The sequence below is a fragment of the Eumetopias jubatus genome, unplaced genomic scaffold, assembly GCF_037043125.1.
Source record: "Eumetopias jubatus isolate StellerSeaLion01/CBP00866 unplaced genomic scaffold, mEumJub1_p1.0 scaffold_3, whole genome shotgun sequence".
In the NCBI taxonomy this organism is placed as follows: domain Eukaryota; kingdom Metazoa; phylum Chordata; class Mammalia; order Carnivora; family Otariidae; genus Eumetopias; species Eumetopias jubatus.
Genome location: NW_028274809.1, coordinates 50,693,440 through 50,705,122, shown reverse-complemented (window position 1 = coordinate 50,705,122; position 11,683 = coordinate 50,693,440). Strand labels below are relative to the sequence as shown.

The 11,683-nt window shown below is 41.0% G+C and overlaps 1 pseudogene; it reads left to right on the top strand.

The window, feature by feature from the left end:
* The first annotated feature begins 6,301 nt into the window (after positions 1 to 6,301).
* On the top strand, positions 6,302 to 7,853 carry LOC114222655 (protein FAM98A pseudogene; annotated as a pseudogene).
* Positions 7,854 to 11,683: the final 3,830 nt, after the last annotated feature.

The window sequence follows — 11,683 nt, the reverse complement described above, 5'->3', positions numbered from 1 at the left end:
CTGTTATAAACAGACAAACCTAAAAAAATTGAAACCTAAAATCTTAATCCATGGAAACATAAGTGAAATCAATATTCTGATACTTTAAACCTCAAAATGTTAGGTCATCAATGGAGTGGCCATCATTATGATTTAGAACCAGCAGAGTCCCCTGTTTTGATATTTCTTTTTGTCTCCCTCAGCTCTTTGAACATTTATGCTGAATAACACCTACTTTTTCATTTGGAGCACAGACGGCCGTTGATGGAGATTTTTCTTCAATGGCAGGAGTGACATCACCAAAATGGTGACAGATGAATCCTAGCCTCATTCCCCCACAAAGAGCAACAATTGGACAGCTATCCAAAAACCAAACAACGCTGGGAGAGCCCTGGAGTGAACTTGAAGTTAAGCAGCTCAGTGAAACAAAAAATCCGAGAATAACCACATGAGAAGAGAAGGAAGACAGCTTCATTGTGCCTGCATCAAGCCATCTTCCCGGCCAGCACTGCTCAGTGTAAGGAAAGCACTTCCCATCTAGAAAGAGTTCCCTCACCAGGAAAGGAAGAGCAGGGTGCGTGACCAGCTTCCCCAGCCTCAGGGCTCCTCGTGGAAGTCGCACGTCAGTTTCACTCCATCCAGAGAATGGCAAGGCAGAAACACAGAGACAGCCGGGACCCAGGAGGAAGAGCCAGGGATTCCAACACAGCCATGCAGCAGGCCAGTCATGGTCCACAGTGAGCTGCTCTGTGGACAAACCCAGAAGATTCTTTTTTTAAAGATTTTATTTATTTACTTGAGAGAGAGAATGAGAGAGAGCACGAGAGGGAAGAGGGTCAGAGGGAGAGGCAGACTCCCCGCTGAGCAGGGAGCCCGATGCGGGACTCGATCCCAGGACTCCAGGATCATGACCTGAGCCGAAGGCAGTCGCTCAACCAACTGAGCCACCCAGGCGCCCCCAAACCCAGAAGATTCTGAAGAAAGTGATGCCAGCACAGCCGCTGCAGACCCTCTGCTCATTTCACCTCCGCTCCTTGCATTTGCTGACACCAGCCTCCTACGGCCATCCCTGCTGCCTCCTCCCTCACCCACACCAGAGCCCGGGAATAGCACTAGCAGCCCAGACTTGCATGGCTGCATGAGCCCGAGATGCCGGCATCAATTCCTGCAGCTGAGCTCCATCACCTAGCAGGCACGGGGGCCAGCCCCTCCAGCCGTGTATTTGTGGGCTGGCCGCCAACCTGACACCCACTGCCAGCCTCCACTGCGGTGGAGAGCATGCCAGCCCCAGGGCCCCCACAGCTGTGAATGAGCCTCTAGTCAGCCTGGCCCTTACTGACGACCCCGGCCCCCATCACTACGTGTGTGTCTGCATTTGGTCCCAGCCACTATGCAGGCGCCTGCTGCCAGCTCCGTAGCCAAGTGCGTGCACCTCAGTGGCTCCAGGCTCCATCACTACCTGCCCTGGTCAGTAGCTGCTAGACCTGGAGGCACCGCTAAGGATCCCAACAGCCCTTACAGCCACTATATTCCCCACCCAGTGCTGACCAAGGACCACATGGGTGTTCATGCTGTCTACTCTGGCAGCCCAAGCCAAGAGACATCATGCACTCCCGTACCCATTGCTGCCACACACCCCACACCTGGTGCCCTGGACGACTAGACCCACGGTCGCAGCACATTGTGTTTCATGACTAAAGTCAATCCATAAAGTCCAGAAGAGGTGACTGGTTCTGCAAATGCACAGACACTCAAGGCTATGGGGTTCATGAAGAATCAGTGAATCATGACTACACCAAAGGAATATAATAAACCTTCAGTAACTGTCTTCAAGGAAATGGAGATCTAGGAATTGTCTGACAAAGGATTTAAATAATTGTTCTAAAGATGCTCAGAGAGCTGCAAGAGAACACAGATAAATAATATGACAATATCAGGAAAACAAATACAAGAACAAAATGAGGTCAACAAAGAAACAGAAAACATAGAAATAAACCAAACGAAATGTTGGAGCTTAAGAATAATACAATGATTGAACTGAAGAATTCAATAGAAAACTTCAGTAACAGACTTGACCATGCAGGAGAATCAGTGAGCCAGAAGACAGACCAAATGGAATTATCCAGTCAGAAGACCAAAAAGAAAAAGGAATGAAGAAAGCTGACAGCACTTATGGGACACCAGTAAGAGAAACAGCATATACAACTGGAGTCCCAGAAGGAGAAGAGAGAGAGAATGGGGTAGAAAGCTTATTTAAAGAAATAATAGCTGAGAACTTTCCCAGTCTAGGGAAAGATTTGGACATTCGAGTTCATGAAGCTAATAGGTCACCCTAAAATTTCAATCTAAAATAATCTTCTCCAAGACGCATTACAATAAAATTGTCTAAAATCAAAGACAAAAAGAGAGTTTTAAAAGCAGAAAGAGGAAAAAAAAATTCTCTCATATGAGGAACTCCCATAAGGCTAACATCAGATTTCTCAGCAGAGACCTTGCAGGCCAGAAGAGAATAGAATGATATAATTACAGTGCTGAAAGAAACAAGCTCCCAACTAAGAATACTTTACCCAGCAAAGTTGTACTTAGGAAATGAAGATGAAATAAAGATTTTTCTCTAGCAAACAAAAGCCCAGGGAGTTCATCACCAGTAGAGCTGCCTTATAAGAAATGCTGAAAGGTGGGGGCGCCTGGGTGGCTCAGTTGGTTAAGCAACTGCCTTCAGCTCAGGTCATGATCTCAGGGTCCTGGGATGGAGCCCCGCATCAGGCTCCCTGCTCAGCGGGAAGCCTGCTTCTCCCTCTGACCCTCCCCCTGCTTGTGTTCCCTCTCTCGCTTTCTCTCTCTGTCTGTCAATTAAATAAATAAATAAAATCTTAAAAAAAAAAAAAAAAAGAAATGCTGAAAGGTGTTCTTCAAGCTGAAATAAAAGGATGCTAATTAGAAACACAAAAATATATGAAAATGTACAACACACTAGTTAAAGTAAGCATGGTCAGATTCGGAACACTCTAACACTGTAATATTGTGGTATGTTAACTCCTTAACTCTAGGATAAAGGTTAAAGGAACAATGCATTAAAAAATCCAGGTTACAGGGATGTCTGGATGGCTCAGTTGGTTAAGCGTCTGCCTTTGGCTCAGGTCATGATCCCAGGGTCCTGGGATCGAGTACCACATCAGGCTCCCTGCTCAGCGGGGAGTCTGCCTCTCTCTCTCCCTCTGCCTGCCACTCCCCCAGCTTGTGCTGTCTCTCTTTCTGTGTCAAATAAATAAATAAGATCTTAAAAAAAAATCTAGGTTACAATAATTTGTTAATGGATACACAATATAAAAAGATGAAAATTATGACCAAAAAAGAGTAAAAAGGTAAAGCTTTTGTAGCAATCAAAGTTAACTTATCAGTGTAGAATAGATTGTTATATCTCTACGATGTTTTATGTAAGCCACATGATAACCATAAAATGAAAACCTACAGTACATTCATAGAAGGTGAAGAGAAGGGAATCAAAGCATAGCACTATGGAAAATCATCAATTTGCATGTGGTATTTGTGTGGGGGTGGGGGGTGGAGGAGATGTACACACACACACAGAATATTATTCAGCCCCGAGACAGGAAATTCTGCCCTTTATGTCAACATGGATGAAACTTGAGGGCATTATGCTAAGTGAATGAATATGTCGGACAAAGACAGACAAATACAGTATGATATGACTTATATGTGGAATCTAAAAAAAGCCAACTCATGGCAACAGGGTAGAATGGTGGTAACCAGGGGAGGGAGGGTGGGGGAAATGGGGAGAGGTTGGTCAAAGGGTACAAACTTCCAGTCATAAGATGAATAAGTTCCGGGGATCAAATGGACAGCCTAGTGCTTATAGTTAGCACCACTCTATCAGATACTGGAAAGTTGCTATGAGAGTAGATCTTAAATGTTCTCACCACAAAAAGGAAATGGTAATCATGTGACTCGATGGCCATGTTAGCTAAAGCTATGGTTGTAATCACTGTGCATTATGTAAGTGTATCAAGATTACACATTGTACACCTTAAACTCACATAATGTTATATGTCAACTATATCTCAAAAGAGTTGTAGTCGGGGTATAGGGGTACAGACTTCACGGGAAAAACCCCACATATTTCAGAGGAGCTTTCCCTCATGCACTCTTCTATACCTGCCTCGACAAGTTTGAGATGGTTTGACTTTTTTCATTTTAAGTTTTTCATGATTTTATTAGAAAGCCATAACTGCATTGGAACCTTACTGATATCCTACTTCAGGATGCCTTTTGCATTATTCATGCATTTTTCACAATAGACTCTTCATGCCTTTGAATTCTTTTAGTTGGAGTAGGAAATGCAAACAAATCAGCAAATGGACTTAGCCCTTAAAAGTTTACGTCCAGCTGAGTAGTTACAATATCAGTTACATCATAAAAAATTCCTTTTACCTAAAAAAGTGCTAAAGCTCAGAGGGTTGCAGTACTATTTCTCAGCTTAGGACAGACTGGGGTGGGAGCAGGTGGAGAATGTAGATCTCTTTTAAATATCTTTGGATGTTAGCAAAAATCTGGGGGGTCTTGATATGAGAAAAATATGCATTTGTCTTTAAGGCGATATGTTGCATGTTACGTATTAATAAATTGGCTTCAACAAAAACTTTTTTTATCTATTGTTAAAATTGACCAACTATAAAACAGCTACCACAGTTCCGTTCTTGTCAGTGACAAAAGGATTTCCAAATCTTTTCCACTATCAAGTCAACAAAGATCAAAAAGTTTTCACATGTGATCTCTACATGCCAATAAGATAAAAGCGCTATCCTTTACTACATTATAATAATTCTATTGTGCAATACTCTTTTCCAATGACCTGTAAATAGTACATATTAGAGGAAGGCATTTTTTTCAGTTAAAGAGACAAAGTATGAGTTAGGAAAGGTACATTTGACAAATCAATGATCTAGTCTATAAACTAAGATGCCTTTTCCCCATTCTGTAAACTTCAGAACTGCAAATGCTTGGCCAATTAGACATAACAGAGACAGACCTTGAATGTTACAGTGCAACTTGACAACATGATTTATTGTCCCTTTGTCATTGAAATAAATAATATATATGCTCTAACATTTATAGCTTTTCACTTATTTTGTTATGCATGCCCTGCACCAAATTAAAATATATGCACTAGCACAATATTGTAGTCAGATTTCAAAAAGAAAGAAAGGGAGGAAATAAGGAAGAAAAGGAGGGAGAAGGAGAAGGAAAAAAAAATCCAGCCAAAGTTGAATTCTAATTAAGTACAATTTATTTATTTTTTTGCTAATGATATCGTACCAATTTTCTAATGCATTCACAGATCCATTGGTCATGAGAAATAACATTGAAACTTTTACCTGAGCCTCTGTTTGTTTTTGACACTACAATGTTGAACAGTCATTATTTGTTTAATATTTGCCTCCTGCATCGATGATGAGGGTTGATTAACACTTGTGTTACTGTCAAGACCAAATATGTAAAATCTGTCTCCTCCATGTAAACTCCATGACGTCAGGAATCATATCTGCTTCCTGTACACACCAAGCATTTAGGACACAATGCCCTGTACATTTATTCCTTCAACAAATATTTATCAAGGACCTTCTCTGCACTGGGAAGTTGTAAGAAATATAAATCTAGTCAAATCAATTCAAGTAAAAAAAAAGAGAGAGAGAGAGAGAGAGTCTGGATGTTTTCTCACCTTCATCCTGTCATGTTTCTTTGATTTCTTGTGGGCATCCATGCCATCCCTTTCACCTGATCAGTTTTTTCTGGTTCTCTCCTCCCTCATAACCTGGGAGCATAGGAAACCCGGAAGTGGCTGCTCCAATCTCTACTCCATGAGGGTGCCACTTAAGTAGCCACTACAACCTTCAGCCCTGCTTCTAATTTGTGAGAAAAATATGGTAAAAACAACCCACCATTTTCAAGTCATCAGACTACCTCCCCACGAATTCAGTTTCCTCTCTCATTTAATCAGTTGTAGCCAGCAAGAAGACACATCAGGATCAGAGTGTATAATCGCAGAAGGAGCCTCCATTAGGAGTCTTTCTCTTTAGATAAAGCTGTACAGAGTGCAGAAAACCTAGATAAGTCTAGTTAAATTGTAAGTAAATAATCTTTACTTAAGATAGTTTTGTTTTTACTATTCTGCCCCAAGGATCTGGCACATAGCAGGTATTTAAAAAAATATTTGTTGCGGGAAGGCAGCACACACGCAAGTACACGCATTGCAGGAGAAGAGGGAAGCCTGATGACTGGGAAATTTGAATACCACAGTAGGATGGGGTGTGACCTCATAGAGACTAACATCTTGGAGCCTTTGAAAGATCTAGGTTACAAGGGTCCATTGTTGGAAGATGGTGCTCTGTCTCAGGCAGTCTCTGCTGGAGCCAGTTCCTCCAAGTTTACTGAACTCTGTGCTTGGCTGGTGTCTGAATTAAGAGTGTTCTATAAACTAGAGGAAAATGTGCAAGCAACTAATAGCCCAAGTGAAGCTGAAGAATTCCAGCTTGAGATGAGTGGGCTACTAGGGGAGATGAACAGTCCATATCTTTCATTGACATCTGGGGATGTGACCACGTGCCTTCACATTCAGAACTGCCTCCTTTTGCTCACATTCTTCATCTCAGAACTAGAAGCTGCCAGAATGCTCCTCCAAAGAAAGGTCAAGAAGGAGGTGGTAGTGAGGTCTTTCAAGAGTTGAAAGGCATATGTATTGCTCTAGGAATGTTCAAACCTCCAGCCAATATAACTATGTTCCAGTTCTTCAGCAGGATTGAAAAAAAAAATTAAAGGAGACATTAGCAAAAGTTCCACTTAACCATGTGGAAAGCCTTTATGGAAGAAGCCAATGGGACCAGCCCACTGGGCAAAGAAAGAAGCAATTCACCAAGCCATAGCCAATGAATATGAAGTTCTGAGAAAGTTGCTATTAAAATGTTTGGATGTTACTGTCCAGTCTTTTGGTTGGTCTGACAGAGCTAAGAGTCAGACAGAAAAAATAGCAAATAACAAAAAAATAGAACGCTCAGTCCTATCTCCTAAAAGTACTATTTCCTTTCCCACCTTTCAGCTACAAGACAAGACTTGCCAAAGATTTTAAGGACAAGCAATAGCTCTATAAAAGAAAAGACTGCCTGTGCCATCAATAAGGTGTTGATGGGCAGGGTGCCTGACGGAGGAAGTAGACCGAGTGAAAACTGAACCTCCACCTCCAGAGATGCCACCACGGCAGAAAATGTAAGATGGCCCCAGCAGCAAACAGGAGGCAGAGAAGGAGGGAGAGGTGGTTATGAACATTCTTCATATGGAGGACAAGGAGGTCATGAAAAGGAGGAGGGAGAGGTGGACATGGTGGCTACAACCATGGTACTGAGCAGGGAGGAAGAGGAAATAAACATCAAGGAGGCTGGATGGATGGAGGGAGTGGAGGAGAAGGTCGTGCCTACCAAGATGGTGGTTATCGAGATTTGGGTTTCCTGCTAGGTGGCTATCATGGTGATGGTAGCTATCAAGGTGGTGGTCATGGTGACTTCCAAACATATATATACATATGTATACATATATATGTATATAGGGAGTGAATACCAGGGTGGTGGATATCAGCAGAACAGTAGGTACCAAGATGGTGGGCACCATCATGATTGAGGCAGTGGCTGTGGAGGGAGGGGTGGTTGCAGTGGCCAAGGTGGATGTGGAGGCCAGGAAGGAGGTTGGGGAGGAAGGGGAGCAGGAATTATCACCAAGGGGGACAATTTGAATAGCACTTCCAGCATGGAGGTTATCAGTATAATCATTTTGGATTTGGATAGGGAAGACATTTTCCTAGTTGAGGCTACAGACCTTTATATTTTGCTGGAGCTCAAGTAATGGAAACTTAGTTTCAGAATGTTGAGTCCAACATCAATTTTTAATTACTATTAGACCATAGGTGGCAGGCAGATTCCTGCTTGGCATAAGTACTTGTAGGTCTTCATTTAATTGTTTTTGTTTATTTTTTTAAGGACTTACACAATGCAGTTTATTTGAGAAACACATACATCTCTCCTTTGTATGAAGAATTTTTTAAAAGGTAATTAAAACTGCCTTTAATTGACCAGTCAACTAATTCCACAGTCAGAACATGCATAGTTTTTTGGGAATAAATTACTTGAATAAATAGTTTAAATAAGCGGTTTTGAAAATGAGGATTCTCCTAGAATTTTTTAGATTTACAACTAAGAAACCTCCCTCATATTATGAATCCATTTTAATGTGTTTTCCTTTAAGTATTCTAATGCCTATTTTCCAAGCACTGTTCTGCCCTGGTTGGCTTTTTATCCAGAGTTTATGCCACATTTACTTCATGATAGAACTTTTAGGTCAGTTCCTATGAAATGAGCTCTTCTGCAGATGCACATTCAGTAGCCTCATCCTTTTGATGGAATACTGTACCATATGCTCAACTCTGAAAACCTTGAACATGGCCAACATCCGCAAAGATTAAAAAAGCAAACTAAGTTGTGAACCTATAGTAGTACATGCAGGCATTTATATGGTATAGCAATTCAAACCGACCTGCAACCATACAAAACAAGTTCTTCCTTAAACCCTATTTTTACTTGAAATCTGTTAGAAGAAACAGCAAACTGAAATTTGTTTTATGTACGAGTTATTACCACTGGCTCAGCAAATACAAGTTAGTTTGCTTTGGGCAGACTTTTTTGGTAATGGAAGAAATGCGCTACCAAGTAAGAGGACAAATTTTCGCTTGGTGCAGGAGGCCCTTTATTATTGCTGCAGAAAACAAAAGCCTGGCTGAGTTGATGTGTTATATTCTCCTTTACTGAAATCTACATGAAGCTTCTTGCTGGGTTTTGTAGACCTAAACATTGTCAAGCTGTGAAAGAAAATGCCTGGAGGTATGCTTTGTGTAAAAGGTGAACAATAAAGTAACTATCTTTATGTTCTCTCAAAAAAAAAAAAAATTGAGAGATACCTGGCTGGTTCAGTCAAAGGAGCATGTGAATCTTGATCCCAGGGTCATGATTTCAAGCCCCCTGTTGGGTAGAGAGATTACTTAAAAATAAATAAATAAAAATAAACTTAAAAAAATATTTGTTGCACTGATGCTAGGATGTGAGATATTACAGTAGTCCTCCCCTATCTGCAGTTTTACTTTCTGTGGTTTCAGTTGCCTACGGTCAACTTCTGTGGTCGAGAAGCATCTGATCCTCCTCGTGACATATGGTCAGAAAGCCAATATTAGCCTAAGGCTGTCATAACACCTACAAAATCACAAGAAGGGTAAATCTAGTAGAATAAGATATTTGGAGAGAGAGAAAGACCACCATTCACATAACTTTCATTACAGTATATTCTTATAATTGTTCTATTTTATTAGTTATTGTTGTTAATCCCTTACTGTCCCTAATTTTTAAATTAAACTTTATCACAGGTATGTATACATAGGAAACATACTATATATAGGGTTTGGTGCTGTCCACAGTTTCATACACCGACTGGGAGCTCTGGAGTGTGTCCCCTGCAGATAAAGGAGGGGCTACTGTATTTCTTTTAAGAGTCACATTTTTATGGGATGGGAAAGGAAAGTGGAGGGAGATAAAGTAATATTGCTGAGGTTTTGGACTCTGGAAAGATATATAATGCTCCCAGGATAAGTAGAATTAAGCTGGAAATTTATAGTTCACTTTCCTATTCAAGCATGGCTTTTAAAATGAAAACTCTTATCAAATCAATCTTTTAAAGGGGCACCTGGGTGGCTCAGTTGGTTAATCATCTGCCTTCGGCTCAGGTCATGATCCCAGGATCCTGGGATGGAGCCACATGTCAGGCTCCCTGCTCAGCGGGGAGTCTGCTCTCTCTCTCTCCCTCTGGCCCTCCCCCACTCATGCTCCCTCTCTCTCAAATAAATAAATAAAATTTATTTTATTTATAAATAAATAAAATTTTAAAAAACTCCATCTTCTAAAAATCAGTTAAAACAGAAAACGGAGAGATTCTAAGTATATCATTTCTCAGAAACTCGTTGCCCGTTGTAACGATCCTTGAGGACATGCCACATTCTAAAAATGCCACAATACTGTATTTTCTCCTTTTCTGATTCCCTTTAGAACTTAAGTTATTTAGAATGAAGAGTTCTATTATTAATTTCAAGATTAAATAATTAAGGAAACACTCTCTAATAAATTTCCCCTCAGAAAGTATGCTGTGAGGTGGAAAAGCCTGATGGCTAGACAAACATTACAGAAATCCAGTGGTAGAGATTCCCTTTGCTTCAATGTTAGGAGCAAGCAATTAGTTTCTCTTTGTTCTTATGGAAGGGCCAGCCCCTCTAGTGCTCAGAGGAACATTTATTAGCCTTTCCCTCCCTTCACTTCAAATAAATCAAATTTTGTAAAGGGTGATAAAGCCAAGACCAGATGTGATCATTGAAGCTGGGAATCCAAGCATGCCAGTCATTAGAACATGTCGTGAGCACCTCTACCTGGGTGTTCTCCCCAGGAATACAGGTACTCTCGAGGTCTTCTCCCTTTCACACAGAGAGGCAGTCAAACTCAATCTGAGGATTTACCATCTGTGCACACCTCAACTTCAAAAGATACAATGACATTGATATATGAAGCAAAGCAGAATTTCTATGATATGTTTTATTTAGGATGGCTTGGGGGATTCAGAAGCTGTTCTTGACAGGCCACACCTATCTTCCAACTGTAATATTTTGTATAGAATGCAAATGTTCAGACTGCGGCTGAAGAAGGCTCTACGGCTTATAGCTGAGGAGAGTATACTTGAATTGTGCGGTATTTCCTTCAGACTGAAGTCATGGTATTAATTCACTTGCTAGCAACCATCGGACTTGGGCTCAGATATAACAAAAATAGAACTCACTAGACAGGTCATCAGCTGCTTCCTCTAATCAGTTTCTGGGTGCTGTGACCTCCAGCAGCAAAGGCATTTATTCTCCAAGAGTGTTCTGCCATCTTGAAAGCCTAGGAGGCTTGTCGGTCGTCACTGTGTGATCAGCTGCCAAGGTAATTGCCAGTGCAATCTTGAGAACAGATGAGAAGTTAGACGGACAGGATAACATTTCAAGGTCTACTAATCCTTGTACCTGGTGACATGAAAAGATCATCTGACCAGCTTAAGTATGGGAGGTATTCCTGAAAAGGGATAAGATTACAGTTAAGTGTCTCACAAGCTCCTGCCTTTTTTATAAGTACTGACTTTAGTTAGGGGTGAGTCACCAGATTGAAAGGATTATTTTTCTATTTCATGACAATGACCTCAACTGTCACTTTGTAATTTCTCTTAGAGCTCCTCTTCTTTGCTTTTGGCATTTCACTCACATTTCCAGATTTTTTTTCTTAAAAGTCATTTTCCTGTAACGTGGAAGACTTTCTTGATCTCTTGCTAATCCTCCCATCCTTATGCCTATTTTTTTAAATTTTTTATTTACATTCAATTTTGTTAATATATAGTGTATTATTAGTTTCAGGGGTTTACGCCTATTTATATAAGAAGTTCAGATTCCACATCTCCCCCAAATACTCCAAACATGTGAATCATCTCCTTGGGAGAAATCACAGAAATCACTTTGTGTCACCACTGAGCTACCTCCATTCCAGGCACTGGAAGTACCTACCTGTACTTCACGATGCCC